General features: G+C 43.5%; 1 non-coding gene across 1 annotated transcript; it reads left to right on the top strand.

The window, feature by feature from the left end:
* The first annotated feature begins 2,945 nt into the window (after positions 1 to 2,945).
* Positions 2,946 to 3,035, top strand: trnap-ugg (transfer RNA proline (anticodon UGG)). The gene is given in 2 exon segments: positions 2,946 to 2,981; positions 3,000 to 3,035. It is a non-coding gene; the product is annotated as a tRNA-Pro (tRNA).
* Positions 3,036 to 14,598: the final 11,563 nt, after the last annotated feature.

The raw sequence follows: 14,598 nt of genomic DNA, 5'->3' as shown, positions 1-14,598 counted from the left end.
ACCTGTATAACAAAACGCCGTCAAGGAATCCTTTCATTGTCACACAAAGTGCATCAATCATAAGCGAATTACAGTTCATGCTGGAAATATTTTCCAATATTTTAGAAACCCCGGGGACGACTCCAACCAGTGGAGAGTTTCCCGCCTTATTTCCTTTCACTTCAGTTTTGCTGGAGTTCCTTGATGCCGCATTAGGTCAAATGCTTCTTTGAACTCAAGTGCAGTCACTTGCACCTCACGTCTTGACTTCGGCTGTTTTCTTCAGGTTTGGACCAAGGCTGCAATGAGGTCAGGAGCTGAGTTACCCTGGCAGGAAACAAACTGAGCTTCAGTGAGCGGGTTATTGCTGAGTAAGTGCCACTTCATCGCACTGTCGAAGACATTTTCCCTCACCTTCTTGATAAACTAGAGAAGACTGATGGGGCGGTTTTTGCCGGTTGGATTTTCCTGGGTTTTTTTGTGGACAAGACAGACCTGAGCAATTTCCCACATTGCCGGGTAGATGCCAGTCTTGTGGCTTCACTGGAACAACTTGGCGAGGGGCGAGGCTATTTCTGGAGCACAGGTTTTCAGTACTGCTGCAGGAATGGTGTCAGGGCCCGAAGTTTTTGCAGTTACCCGTGCCTTCAGTCATTTCTTGATTTCACTTGGAGTGAATGGAGCTGGCTGAAGACTGACATCTGTGATGCATTTCCCCAGCTTTGTGCAAAAGCAGAACTGAGGGAATCACATACGTGGCCCTAGGAAACTCATCAGCTAAGTGGTGAAAGGCGACAGTGTTTATCCCAAACGGGTTCCATTCATTCAGACACAGATTTAGTGCAAAAGTAGCCATGATCATGTGCGACACACACACATTTTTCTGATCTGCAGTTAGATGTTGGATATTAGGGTGAAGTGTTGAAGTGATTCACATCAGTCGGTTTACAACAGTCCCTGATCTGACGTGAGGCACATTTATTTTAATGACATAAACTACATTTCCATCTTTACACATCTGGCCGAATATTTAGGGCCTGTACCAAAGAGGATCATTTATTTCAAAGGCTTGCTCATGCAAAAAGTATAACCGAGAGGTTAAGGCGATGGACTGCTAATTCATTGTGCTTTATACGTGTGGGTTCGAATCCCATCTTCGTCGTTACTTTATCAACTGTTTCCCACTTATTGCGGTGATTTTGCAGAAGCTCTGCCTGGAATCACTGATGTGATTCTCCAAACCAAGTTATGAGGCCGTTTTGCTTCGACTTTTCTTGTAAGATCTTGGATTCAATACTTTTGTTCACAATAACATGGGCATCCGACTTAGAGTCCATTCGACATGATATTTCAATCTCTCTCGAAGGAAGTGGAAATATTCCGGGGACATGGTTTCATTTCCCACCATAGTTGCTGATGGAAATTAAACCAACAATTAAAACCTGCAATTTAACGCTAATCTCAGCGCTGGTTCACTGATGTCTTCCCTGGCCTGGCCTACATATAAGGTTGATTCCTAACTGCCCGCTGAGAAAGACACTGAGTTCAAGGACAGTTTGGGATGTGTAACAAAGACTGGCCTTGCGAGCGACGCTCACAGCCCCTGAAATAATGTTTTAAAAGGGTGAATGCGCACCTCACTGATTGGATCTTCCATCAGCCCCTGTAATGGACAGACGTGTTGAATAATAAAGCGCTTTGTGACGTCAAGAAAAAGATCAATTCAGAACATCTCAGTGAAACCGAGGCTCAAACCCGCATCTGCGAACAGAAGGGAATCAGAATGTTGGCAGTTTTTACAGAGCGATATTGTTGAGCTGAATGTTCACACTGGAAAGGCTGTAAAGTTCCTCATTGAAGGATCAGCCGCTGTTTCACTTCCCTCCAGGTTTCCAGTTTTTCTTGATAAAGCCAATTGCTCCCTGACGTCACTATTAAATGGCTTCACTCTAAGCTTAAGGTTTTATACATTTGTTCTGTATTCCCCGACAAGAGGAAATCGTTTCTCTGCATTAAAACCTATTAATCATCTCAATTACCTCAACCAGATAGCGCCTACACCTTCTCAACTCACGAGTATGTAAGCGTCACAGCGGGAGCACATCTAACTGCAGATCAGAAAAATGTGTGTGTGTCGCACTTGGTCATGGCTACTTTTGCACCAAATCTGTGTCTGAATTAATGGAACCCGCTTGTGATAAATACTGTCATCTTTCACCGCTTAGCAGATGAGTTTCATACAGCCACGTATGTGATTTCCTCAGTTTTGCTTTTGCACAAAGTTGGGGAAATGCATCACAGATGCCAGTCTTCAGCCAGCTCCATTCACTCCAAGTGAAATCAACAAATGGCTGAAGACACGGGTAACTGCAAAGGCTTTGGGCCCTGACACCATTCCTGCAGCAGTACTGAAAACCTGTGCTCCAGAAATAGTCTCGCTCCTTGCCAAGTTGTTCCATTACAGCTACAAGACTGGCATCTACCCGGCAATGTGGGAAATTGCTCAGGTCTGTCTTGTCCACGAAAAAAACAGGAAAATCCAGGCAAAAACCGCCCCATCCGTCTTCTCTAGTTTCTCAAGAAGGTGAGGAAAAATGTCTTCGACGGTGCGATGAAGTGGCACTTACTCAGCAATAACCCGCTCACTGAAGCTCAGTTTGTTTCCTGCCAGGGTCACTCAGCTCCTGACCTCATTGCAGCCTTGGTCCAAACCTGAAGAAAACAGCCGAACTCAAGACATGAGGTGCAAGTGACTGCACTTGAGTTCAAAGAAGCATTTGACCCAAAGAACTCCAGCAAAACTGAAGTGAAAGGAAATAAGGCGGGAAACTCTCCACTGGTTGGAGTCGTCCCCGGGGTTTGTAAAACATTGGAAAATATTTCCAGCATGAACTGTAATTCGCTTTTGTTTGATGCACTTTGTGTGACAATGAAAGGATTCCTTATTTGGGTTTGGTTATACAGGTGGCTCGTTGGTCTAGGGGCATGATTCTCGCTTTGGGACTTTCGTTGAGTTAATATGCGAGAGGTCCCGGGTTCAATTCCCGGACGAGCCCATCTTAATGCAGCTTTTTTATTTCGCGCTCGAGGTGGTGGCAGTTCCGGAAATCAGGACCAGGTTTGAACACCCGGGAAGTCATTGCAGGGAATGTATCTCTTCAACACACGCGATTTAAATGAATGCCAAGTTTAAACAACGTTTCTCCGTGCCATGAGACTCTGAATTTATTCTAATGCATCAAATGAGGGAACTGTCTACTTGTGGATTCACGTGGGAGGCTGATAGCACTCGGTTTGAAATGTTGATTGAAATGACAAGCAGATGTGGGAGTCCCGTGTTTCATGTGGCCCAGAGGTTAAGGCGATGAACTGTTTATCGCTTGGTCTTTGTGCGCAGTATTTCGAATCCCACCTTCGTCCTAACTTCATAAACTGTTTCTGCCTTTGTGCGGTGATTTTGCAGAAGCTTTGCCTGGAATCACGAATGTGATACTGCAATCCTAATAATGAGCCCAGGTTGCATAGACTTTTCTTGTAACGTCTCGGGTTCGATCTTTTTGTTAACATTAACATGGCGAACCATTCGACTTGATATTTCCAGCTCTCTCTAAGGGGAGACAGTGGAGCAGTGGAAATATTCCGGGGAATTGGGTTCATTTCCCACCAGAGTTGCTGGTGGAAATTAAACTCAATAATTAAAACCTGCAATTAAACGCTAATCTCAGTGCTGGTTCACTGATGTCTTCCCTGGTCTGGCCTACATATGAGTTTGATTCCTAACTGCCCGCTGAGAAAGACACTGAGTTCAAGGACAGTTTGGGATGTGTAACAAAGACGGGCCTTGCGAGCGACTCTCACATCCCCTGAAATAATGTTTTAAAAGGGTGAATGCGCACCTCACTGATTGGATCTTTCATCAGCCCCTGTAATGGACAGACGTGTTGAATAATAAAGCATTTTGTGACTTAAAGAAAAAGATCAATTCAGAATATCTCAGTGAAACAGAAGGAATTCTCTTTAAGCTGCTCTAGAGACACTTTCACGGTTCAGTGGAAGAATATAATTTCTATGCCTTCACGGAATGAAGCCAGACAGGAGCAGATACATGTGTCTCAATGATCAGACAATGTAGGTCAGGAAGCGTGTGTTTCGATGGTCTATGGATTCCCCTGTGAGGAATCTCCTGGAGGGGTTTTTTTTTTGCTGCGGAATGTTTGTCTGTTTCAGGCTTTCCACAGTAGGTTTTCACACTGTGGAGATACATGCTGGACATGGTGTTGAAATGTTTCGCATCAGTCCATTCACACCAGTCCCTGAACTGATGCGATGGAAATTTCGTCGGCTAACAGAAACTCCATTTCCATTTTGATCATCTGGCTGAATGTTCAGGACCTGTGCCAAAGAGGATCATTTAGTTCAACAGCACATGGATGCCAAAGCTACATGACGTTGTTAGATAAGTGTCATGCATGTGGCGAGGTGGTCCAGAGTTTAAAGCTGTGAATCCATTATGTTTCCCACGCGTGAGTTTGAATCCAGTTTTTGTATGGGACAGCGTTATGCAGAATGGAAATCTGAAATTATCATTGTGATATCAAACCCAAGTTATGAGGGCAGACGGATTGTCTCGACATTTCTTGTAATTCCTTGAATAACTATATTGAAGGTTTGATCTGATGGCGATGCGCACGATGATTAAATGACTCGCTAGCTTCGTTATTTAACCTGGTGGACAGTCTGCAAACCAAGCGGGAATTTACCTTGTTCAGGGGCGTTGACAAGAAGAACGTCTTCACGCGAAGAGTATTGGAAATCAAGAAGTCTCCCCCACAGAAGCTACTGCGGCTGAGAGACAATGGAAACATTACAAAAAGATTATTCATATTGTTTATTATTATTTATTCCTTCACCGGAATTGGCTCTCGCTGACTAAGTCATCAGTTATTGCCCATCCCTGACTATCATCGAGAACTTGAAACCGCTGCAGTCCATGTGGTGTAGGTACACTCACAATGATGTTAGGAACCGAGTTCCACAATGTTGTGCCAGTGACAGTGAAGGAACGGCGATATAGCTCCAAGTCAGGATGGTGTGTGGCTTGAAGAAGAACTTGCAGGTGGTTGTGTTCCCACGCATCTGCTGCCATTGGCCTCCTAGGCGGTAGATTTCACGGGTTTGTAAGTTGTTGTGGACGGAGACTTGGTGAGTTACAGCAGTGCATCTTGTAGATGGTATACACGGCCGCCACTGTGCGTCGATGTTGGAGGGATTGGATGTAAAAGGTGGTGTATTAGGTGCCAAGCAAGCGGGCTGCTTTGTCCCGTATGTTGTCGTGCTTCTTGAGTGCTCTTGGAGTTTCAAGCATTCAAGCAAATGGAAAGTATTCATAAGGCGTCTGACCTGTGCCTTGTGGATGTGAGAAAGGTTTTGGGCTGGGGGGAGCGGAGTCCCTCTCTGCAGAATTCCCAACACCTGAACTGCTTTTGTAAGCACCGTATTTGTATGTCTAGTCCAATATAGTGTCTGCTCAATCATAACACCCAGGATGTGAATGGTGCTTTATTCAGCGATGTTAATTCCATTGAGCTTCAGGGGAGATAATTGGATTCTCTCTGGCTGGAGATGGTCACTGCCTGGCCACTGATGAGGCGCAATTCTTACTTGCCACCTATCAGCCCATGTCTGAATATTGTTCCGGCCTCACTGTTCATGCAACGGACAACTTCAGAACCTCATGACTCGCAAATGGTGCTAAACATTGCGCAAATCATCTGCGAACATCCCGAATTCTGAATCTACTTTGCCGGGAAGGTCATTGATGAAGCAGCTGAAGTTGCATGGACATACATCTGTAACGTAGAGGCTGCAGTGCAGCTTCGCCAGAATGATAGTCGGATGAACTAGACTGGCAGGGGGATGGGGGCCTGAGAGGGGAGACACGAGACAGGGAAACAAAGATAGAAATGAAAGACAGAAAAGCAAAAACATCAGAAGTAGAAGGCAGAGGAAACGGAGGCTGCAGCAAATAGGGCCAGAGTACAAAGAAAGATGTGTAAAAAGAAAAGCCTAAAGACACTGTAGCTGAATGAATGGAGCATTTGCAATAAGGTGGGCGAATTAACAATGCAAATAGATGTCAACGCATAGGATCTGATTGTGATTACACAGACATGGCTGCAGGGTGACCAATGCTGGGAGCTGAATATCCAATGGTGTTCGATATTTAGGAAGAACAGGCAAAAAGGAAAAGTAGGTGGCGTGGCATTTTTAGTTAACGATGACATCAATACAATATTGAGAGAAAATCTAGATGCAGAATCAATCTAGGTGGAGCTGTGACGCAATCAGGTGCGGGAAACATTCGCGGGAGGTGTATACAGGCTTCCAAACAGAAGTGGTAAGGTAGGTGGCGGCATTAGACAGGAAATTAGAAATGCATGTAACAAGTGTGCTACAGTTGTCATGGGTGACTTTAATTTACATATAGAGTGGACAAATCAAATTATCAATAACACTGTGGTAAATGATGGATTGTGCTTGAAATAGCTTTTTTGACAAGTACATCGAAGAACTAACTAGGGAACAGGCTATAATAGATTTGTTTATTTTTTTCAATGAGACGGGGTTAATGAATAATCTTGTTGTGCGAAGTCCGTGAGGGAACAGTGGCCATAATATGAAAGAACTCTTTCTTAGGTTATAAAATGAAGTAATCCAATCCAAAACTATGGTCCAAAATCAAAACAAAGGAAACTGCGGAGGCATGAGGAGTGATTTGGCTAAAATCGATTGGGGAACTTCATTAAAAGGCATGATGGTGGGTAGGCAATGATTACTACTTAAGGAATGAATTCATGCATTGCTACATGTGTATATTCCTTTTTGTCGCAAAAAGACAACAGGAAAAGTGGTCCAGCCATGGTGTACAAAATAAATTAAGGATAGTATTAGTTCCAAAGAGCAGTCATATAAATTTGCTGGAAAAAGTAGCAAGCCTGAGGATTGGAAGCAGTTTAGAATTCAATAAAGGAGAACCAAGAGGTTAATTAAAAGAGGAAAAATAGAGAATGAGAGTAAACTTGAAAGATACATAAAGAGTATTGTAAAAGCTTATATAAGTACGCAGAAGAAAAAGATTAATGAAGACAAATGTAGGGCCCTTACATTTCGAAACAACAAAATTTACAATAGAGAACAAGGATGTAGCAGGGCAATTCAACAACTACTTTAGTTCTATCCTCACGGAGGAAGACACAAGTAGATTCCCATAAATTCCAGCGAACCAAAGGTCAAGTGAGAAGGAGGAATTGAAGAGAATTAGTATTCCTAAAAAAGCAGAGCTGAAGAAATTAATGGCACTGAAAGCCGATAAATCCCAAGGGCCTGAAAATCTACATTCCACGGTACTAAAGAACGTGGTCATGGAAATAATGGATGCGCTGGTTACCATCTTCCAAATTTCTGTAGATTCTGGAATAGTCCCAGCAGACTGTAGGGTGTCAAATGTAACCCCACAACTTAAAAAAGGGGGAGGGGAAAAAACAGGGTATTACAGTTCGGTTAGCCTGACATGAGGGAAAATGCTAGAGTCTTTCATAAAGGATGTGATAACAAGAAACTTAGAAAACATCAACGGGATTAGACAAAATGAACAGGCATTTATGAAAGGGAAATCATGTTTGACAATGCTGCTGGAGTTTATTTGAGGACGAAAGTAACAGAATAAATACGGGAGTGCCAGTGGATGTGGTGTATTTTTTAATTTCAGGAAGCTGTTGATAAAGCCCCATGTAAGAGGTCTGCGTGCAAAATTTAAGCACATGGGATTGGGGGTGATATTTTGGTGTGGATTGAGAATTGGTTGGCAGACAGGAAACAGAGAGTAGCATTAAATGGGTATTTTTCAGAATGGCAGACGGTGACCAGTAGGGTACCACAGGGATCAGTGCTTGGGCCCCAGTTTTTCACAATACATATCATTGACTTGGATGAGGGAATCAAATGTAATATTTCCATGTTATCAGACGACAAGGAACTTCATCGAAGTGTGAATGGTGAGGACAATGTAAAGAGGCTTCAAGGCGATTAAGGGAAGTTGAGTGAGTGACAAAATATATGGTAGATGCAGTTTTAGGTGGATAAGTGTTGAATTTATCCACTTTTGTAGGATAAACACAATGGCAGAATATTATTTCAATGTTGATACATTGGGAAATGTTGATGTTCAAATGGACCTGGGTGTCCTTGTACATCAAACACTGAAAACAAGCACGCAGATGCAGCAAGCAGTTAAGAAGGCAAATGGTTTTTTGGCCTTCATTGCAAGGCCTCTTGAGCACAGCAGAAAGGGTGTCTTGCTGCAGCAGTGCAGGGCCTTGGTGCGGCCACTCCTGGAGTGTTGTGTGCAGTTTTGGTCTCCTTCCCGAGGAAAGGATATACTTGTCAAAGTGGAAGTGCATCGAAAGTTCACCAGAATGATTCCAGGGATGGCAGGATTGTCGTTTGAGGAAAGATTGGGCCGACTAGGCCTGTATTCACTGGAGTTTCGAAGAATAAGAGAGGTTCTCATTGAAACCTATACAATTCCGGCAGGGCTGGACAGACTGGATGTATAGTGGATATTTCTCCTTGCTGGGAGGTCCAGAACAAGGGGTAAGAATCTCATGATTCGGGGTTGGCCATTTAGGACTGAGATGAGGAGAAACGTCTTCACTCAGACGGTGGTAAAGTTGTGGAATTCTCTACCACAGAGGCCACGTCACTGAATATATTCAAGAAAGAAATGGATTTCTGAACTCGAAAGGCATCAAGGGGCATGGGGAAAGAGCGAGAGTGTGGCGTTGAGATAGAGAATCAGCCATGACGATATTGAATGGCGGAGCTGGTTCAAAAGACCGAATGGCCTACTACTTCTTCTATGTTTCTAAAAGGATTAAAGAATGTGGGTAGGTTGGAATCAGAGCATCATAGAATGGTTATAGCACAGGATGAGGCCATTCATCCAACATTGTCCACGTCTGTCGCCTCCAGTTTCTTTCTATTTCAGTGTTTATAAAAATTCTCCATTGCCGCCTTGCTTTTGTACTCGTTTCTTCAATTTTCAAACCCAGGTTCCCGCATGTGTTTTGTTCAGGTTGTCGAATTGAGGCTTATGAGGTGATTAAGGGACTTGATAGTTTAGATAGAGAGAAACAATTTTCCCTGTTTTGGGGAATCCAAAACAAGAGGACATAACATTCAATTTCAGCTAAGCCGTTCAAGGGTGACGTCAGGAAACACTTCTTCACACAAAAGTTCGTAAAAATGTGGAACCTTCTGAAAATTGTTACTGAAGCTTAGGATCAGCTGAAAGTTTTCGATACTGAAACTGGGTACAAGTTTTTATTGTTATTAAGATGTAGGATATTTAAGGATTATGAAACCACAGTGGATAGATGAAGTGAAAATAGGGAACAGTCACGAGTTGAACACGATTGATGTTGACCTGTCTCCTTATATTCCTATATTCCCAAATTCCTCATCCTGCAGCAAATAGGCTTTCAGATGATCACCACTCTGTACATTCCTCTCAGCATCACCTTCTTAAGGGGAACAGCCCCAGCTTCTCCAATGTACCCATCAAACTGAGGTTTCTCAGTGAAATCATTTTCCCACCAATGTTTCCTGTGCACTCCCTAATGTCGCCACATCTTTCTAAAGTGTGCTGATCATTGTTCGACACAAGGTTCTGCTCATGGCCCAACCATTATTTTATAAAACTGTAGCTGCACTGGAACAGTTTGGCGAGGAACAAGACTATTTCTGGAGCACAGGTTTTCAGTACTGCTGCAGGAATGGTGTCAGGGCCCAAAGCCTTTGCAGTTACCCATACCTTCAGCCATTTCTTGATTTCACTTGGAGTGAATGGAGCTAGCTGAAGACTGACATCTGTGATGCCTTTCCCCAGCTTTGTGCAAAAGCGGAACTGAGGGAATCACATACGTGGCTCTATGAAACTCATCTGCTAAACAGTGAAAGGTGACAGTGTTTATCACAAGCGGGTTCCAATAATCCAGATACAGAATTGGTGCAAAAGTAGCCATGACCACGTGCGCTACACACTCAGTTTTCTTATCTGCTGTTAGATGTGCTCGCGCTGTGTTGCATACATAGTCCTGAGTTGAGAAGCTGTAGGCGCTATCTGGTTGAGGTAATTGAGATGATTAATAGGTTTTAATGCAGAGAAACGATTTCCTCTGGTGGGGGAGTGCAGAATAAATAGATGTTACCTTAAACTTAGAGTGAAGCCATTAAATAGTGACCTCAGGGAGCAATTCACTCAAAGGATGAAGAAAGCTGTTTGTAGGACAATCCCTGTGTAGCGATTGGCCGAGTGATTATGGCAATGAACTGATGCTTCATTGGGCTTTGCGCCCCCACTTTATCAAGAAAAACTGGAAACCTGGAGGAAACTGAAACGAGGTGATGGCTGTCCTTTGTCATTATACGATCATGTTCTCTAATATAAGCGGAGGATTGTAGGTGCCTGTAAAACTAACACCCTTAGGTCTCTGGTTCAATTTTGGCTCGAAGAAAGCACTTCTGTCAGCCGAAATAGCTCAGTTGGGGGAACGTTAGACTGAAGCTCTAAAGGTCCCTGGTTCAGTCCTCGGTTTCGGCAAGTCCGCTCCCTTGATCGTCTCCCGTGTCTGCATGTGTTGTCCACTAGTTGATGTTGCGAATAATTTTTGTGGAGACTCAGTCCCGCTTCTGAGGGTAGGGGAGAGTTGCCCTCCTCCAAAGCACGTGTGCAGCTCTGTACCCGCTGGTCCATGTTACTGGAATAGCGATCGGTTCACCTTATTTTTCTTTGAAAAACATGTGAACAAGCGCTGGTCAACTCAGCTCCTATTAAACTATGCTAACAACCATGTAACTCTCATATGTTCCCAGCTTCTGATTCCTCGGTCAGTCATTGAGAATAGAAATCCTGAAAAATCCGTCTGTTGATCCATTTCAGTGGTGCTTTTGGGGAACGGAATTGGAATCCAATTAACCTATTTGTTTATTATTTTTTCTGTGTGTCTGTACCTCTCTGTGATTAGATCGAGAAATGAGCTCGCCTCAGTCATCTGGCGGACGGATCTCATGAATATTACAAATATTTACCCTTTCCTTTTAAATTCAGATCAGAATTTCTCATTGAAACACAGGAAATGCTGCTTAACCTGCTCCAAGGTCACTTCTATGACTCACTGAAACAACATAATTTGACCTTTCAGTAAGCTCTTTGTGTGCAGCCGTTTCTGGGGGTCTTCCTCAGTCACGAATATTGGAATCGGATCTTAGTTTTCTACATGTTTAGTGGGAAGCCCAATATGTCATCTGCTTTACAGAAGGAATCGACAGAGACCTGGAGCTAAGTTTCTGAGTGAGCACACTGTTACGTGCGGGATGGGAGGAGTGCACCGTGGGTCTAGTGCCACTACTCCACAGGTCACAACATTGGATTGAATGTTCAATTCACTCATCAAAATGGCCAATTATTTACCTTCACCACTGTTACCGAAAAGAAAAGGGAATTTAATGTGGATTATTTCGATAAACAACAAATACATTTGTTTATTATAAAAAAGCTCTTCCCGAATAGAAAAGTAAAGCTTATCAACATACAGTATGGAATATGAAATTATGTGAATTAATTTTTCAAGATACCATAAGTCTCACACACATACACACATGCGCTGTCCCTCTCTCACAAACACACACACAGACACACACACACACAGACACACACTCATAATAGAAAACCATGACATAAAAAAGAGAAATAGGGGAAATTAAAGCAAAACACAGCGGATGCTGGAAAACAAACAAAAAGAGGAAATGCTGGAAAAATTCAGCAGGTCTAACAGCATCTGTGGGGAGAAAAAAAAGAGTCAACATTTCGAGTCCTTATGACCCTTCTTCAGAAAGGGGGGAATTTGGCCAATCTTTAAATGTCAATGTATCAAGGCAAAGGACAGGGTGTGGAGTCTTGAGATGGGGTCAGTGTTATACAATCGCTCCCCCAGCACTGATACGTGAAAACATCAATGATTCTGGCACTGCTTTTCAGGCGGTCTCATCGAATAAACAAGAGCACTGTATTCCAGCGTGTAGAGCATCTCAGGAGTAGTTAATTCTAACTTCTAGCTGTGGACTGACTCTGGAGTGCAAAAGGCTCCTGTCTTCCTGCTCAAGCAGTTGGTCCTTCTCTTCTCAAAGGAAAGAAAAAAGCCCACTTTTTAAAACACAGTCTTCGAGGCAAGTTTTCTTTCAGAGCCATAAAAACCATGTGACCCCGTTTGTACACAACCCAATTGGGTCAAAATATTCACAACCTGATTTCAACATGGAGTTGTAATCTTGTCTGAAAGAACATTCAGACTGGCAGAGCTGGTGGGGTGGCCGGGGGCAGTGGGGGGTGGGGGGGGGGGGGGGGGGGTGGCAGTTGTGGGGATGCAGTGAGGGGAGGGGCGCGTTGTGAGGGCAGATGTTGGTGGGTTGGGCAGGAGGGTTACTGCTTCATATTACTTGACCATATTTTAACTGCGTTATAGGAGTTGCAGAAAGTCAACTTTAATTCGACTCAGCAAAGATGCTCAGAGGGAATTAACGGTCAGGGAAGTTAGGCAGCGCTCACTTCAATTGCTGGTCATCACATGTCGAAGTGGCAGTTTCTCAGGGCAGTCAGAGTTGGGATGGGGTTACTTTTGACAAAGTGTTGAAGTGGCATTTTCCTGCGACAGAACTGATAGCCAAGAATGTGCGGGAAATTAACAGAAAGTCCAAACAAGTCATCCACACAGTCAAGCTGGTGAAACGAAATGACTGGCGACCTGGCTCTCACCCTGATCACTCGGTTCTCCGACTCCTGCAATGTTCCGATGAAGCTCAAGGTTCGCTCGAGGAACAGTGGCTCATCCTTCAATTAGGAACTTTACAGCCTTCCAGTGTGAACATTCAGCTCAACAATATCGCTCTGTAAAAACTGCCAACATTCTGATTCCATTCTGTTCGCAGATGTGGGTTTTAGCCTCGGCAGTTGTTAATCACTCCGTGATTTACATCTCCGCCAGATGCATCTTTTTAAATCTTTACTGTTCCCCATATGGAATCGAGTGCCCTCATTCTGTGCTGTTTCAACTCTAATCGGGGAAATTGGGGTTACAATAAACCGTTCAGCTCAGGAGGCCTCTCTGTCCATCGAGCCTGTGTCGGTCTTTGATAGCGCTGTCAATCTGGTCCCAGAATCCAGCTGTTCCCCATCACCCTGTAAATTGGAATCTTCAAGTCCAGATCCAATTGCCTTTTGAAAGTTCCTACAGAATCTCATCGCACCAGCCTTTCAGAGAGTGCATTCCAGATCTTAACAACCCTCTGTCCGAAGACATTTCTCCTCATTAACCCTCTGCTTCTTTGGCCAATTATTTTCAACCAACGATTCTGGCAATCGAGCCACTTGCTCAAGGGACGGTTTCGCTGTTTGTTAATTCATAGCCCCTCATTATTGTACATACTTCTATTAGGTTTGTTCTTGAAGGTGTTTCCATGTATTGTATTCTATGTCTCTACTTATGAAGTTAAACATCCAACACACTTTCTTATCCATCTAATGGACTTACACGACCATCCTCAACATCTCCGTGTGTTTCTCCAAAAGTTCACTTCACAATTATCAAAATTTTTTAAAAATTCAAACTATTTGCCTGTGTCATCATGTTTATGTCCTGCTGAAGGCTGCATTACACTGCTCTCTATTTAATACGTCGCCAAGTTTTTCATCATTGCAAATTTGCCAGCTGTGTCCCCTATATCCAAGGCCAGGTCATGTATATAACAAGAAAAGTAATAGTTCGGATGCCGCCCCTTGGGGAATTCCACTGTTTTCCAATTTCACCTCCGGAAAGCTCAGCATTTTTGACTGGTCCCACTGCCGCCATCTACCCCTCCACCTCCCCCACCCCCTAGTCACCCACCTACCATCCCACACCCGACCGCCACTCAATTCCTGGATTCCCAAACATCGGAAATAGTTCCTCTCTCTAACACGATCATTTTAACATCTCTGAACCTTCGATCGAATTGCTCGTTAAATGGGGAAGAAGGACTTCATTTCGAAGTGGTTTATATGAAGGGGCTGTTCTGTGTTTTAATTTCTGGAATTCAGCAGCGATTGAGGGGAGGTCAGGAGGCAAAGAGTTAGAGAGGACAAAAACATTGCAGGAACATTTTGAGGAGAGGTGCGGGCAATAGGAACTGAGTTCATGATCCAAAACCAAGCTCAGATCCCGAGACCAACCATCTGGGAATCAGCGGATCATTCAAAATATTGTCCGGATAAAGCATTCTTTTAAGAACAGGATTTATTGAACTTAGTGGAATTGATACATTTTTGCAGAACAAATAAGTTACTTTGTGATAAAGAAAGTGGTACAATTAGATTGCAAACAAGAAATTGAGTGACCTGTGAGTTCAAACACAGAGAGAGTGAAATGCAGAGTGAAGACTTGAAAACATGGATTTGTTGAGAGTGGGGATTAGGTGCATCCTATGCTCTGTAAAAATTCCAAAGCAGGCTGATGATAAATGCCAGAT

This window comes from Cetorhinus maximus, chromosome 31, assembly GCF_964194155.1.
Source record: "Cetorhinus maximus chromosome 31, sCetMax3.hap1.1, whole genome shotgun sequence".
In the NCBI taxonomy this organism is placed as follows: domain Eukaryota; kingdom Metazoa; phylum Chordata; class Chondrichthyes; order Lamniformes; family Cetorhinidae; genus Cetorhinus; species Cetorhinus maximus.
This window is presented reverse-complemented; position numbering and strand designations above follow the sequence as displayed.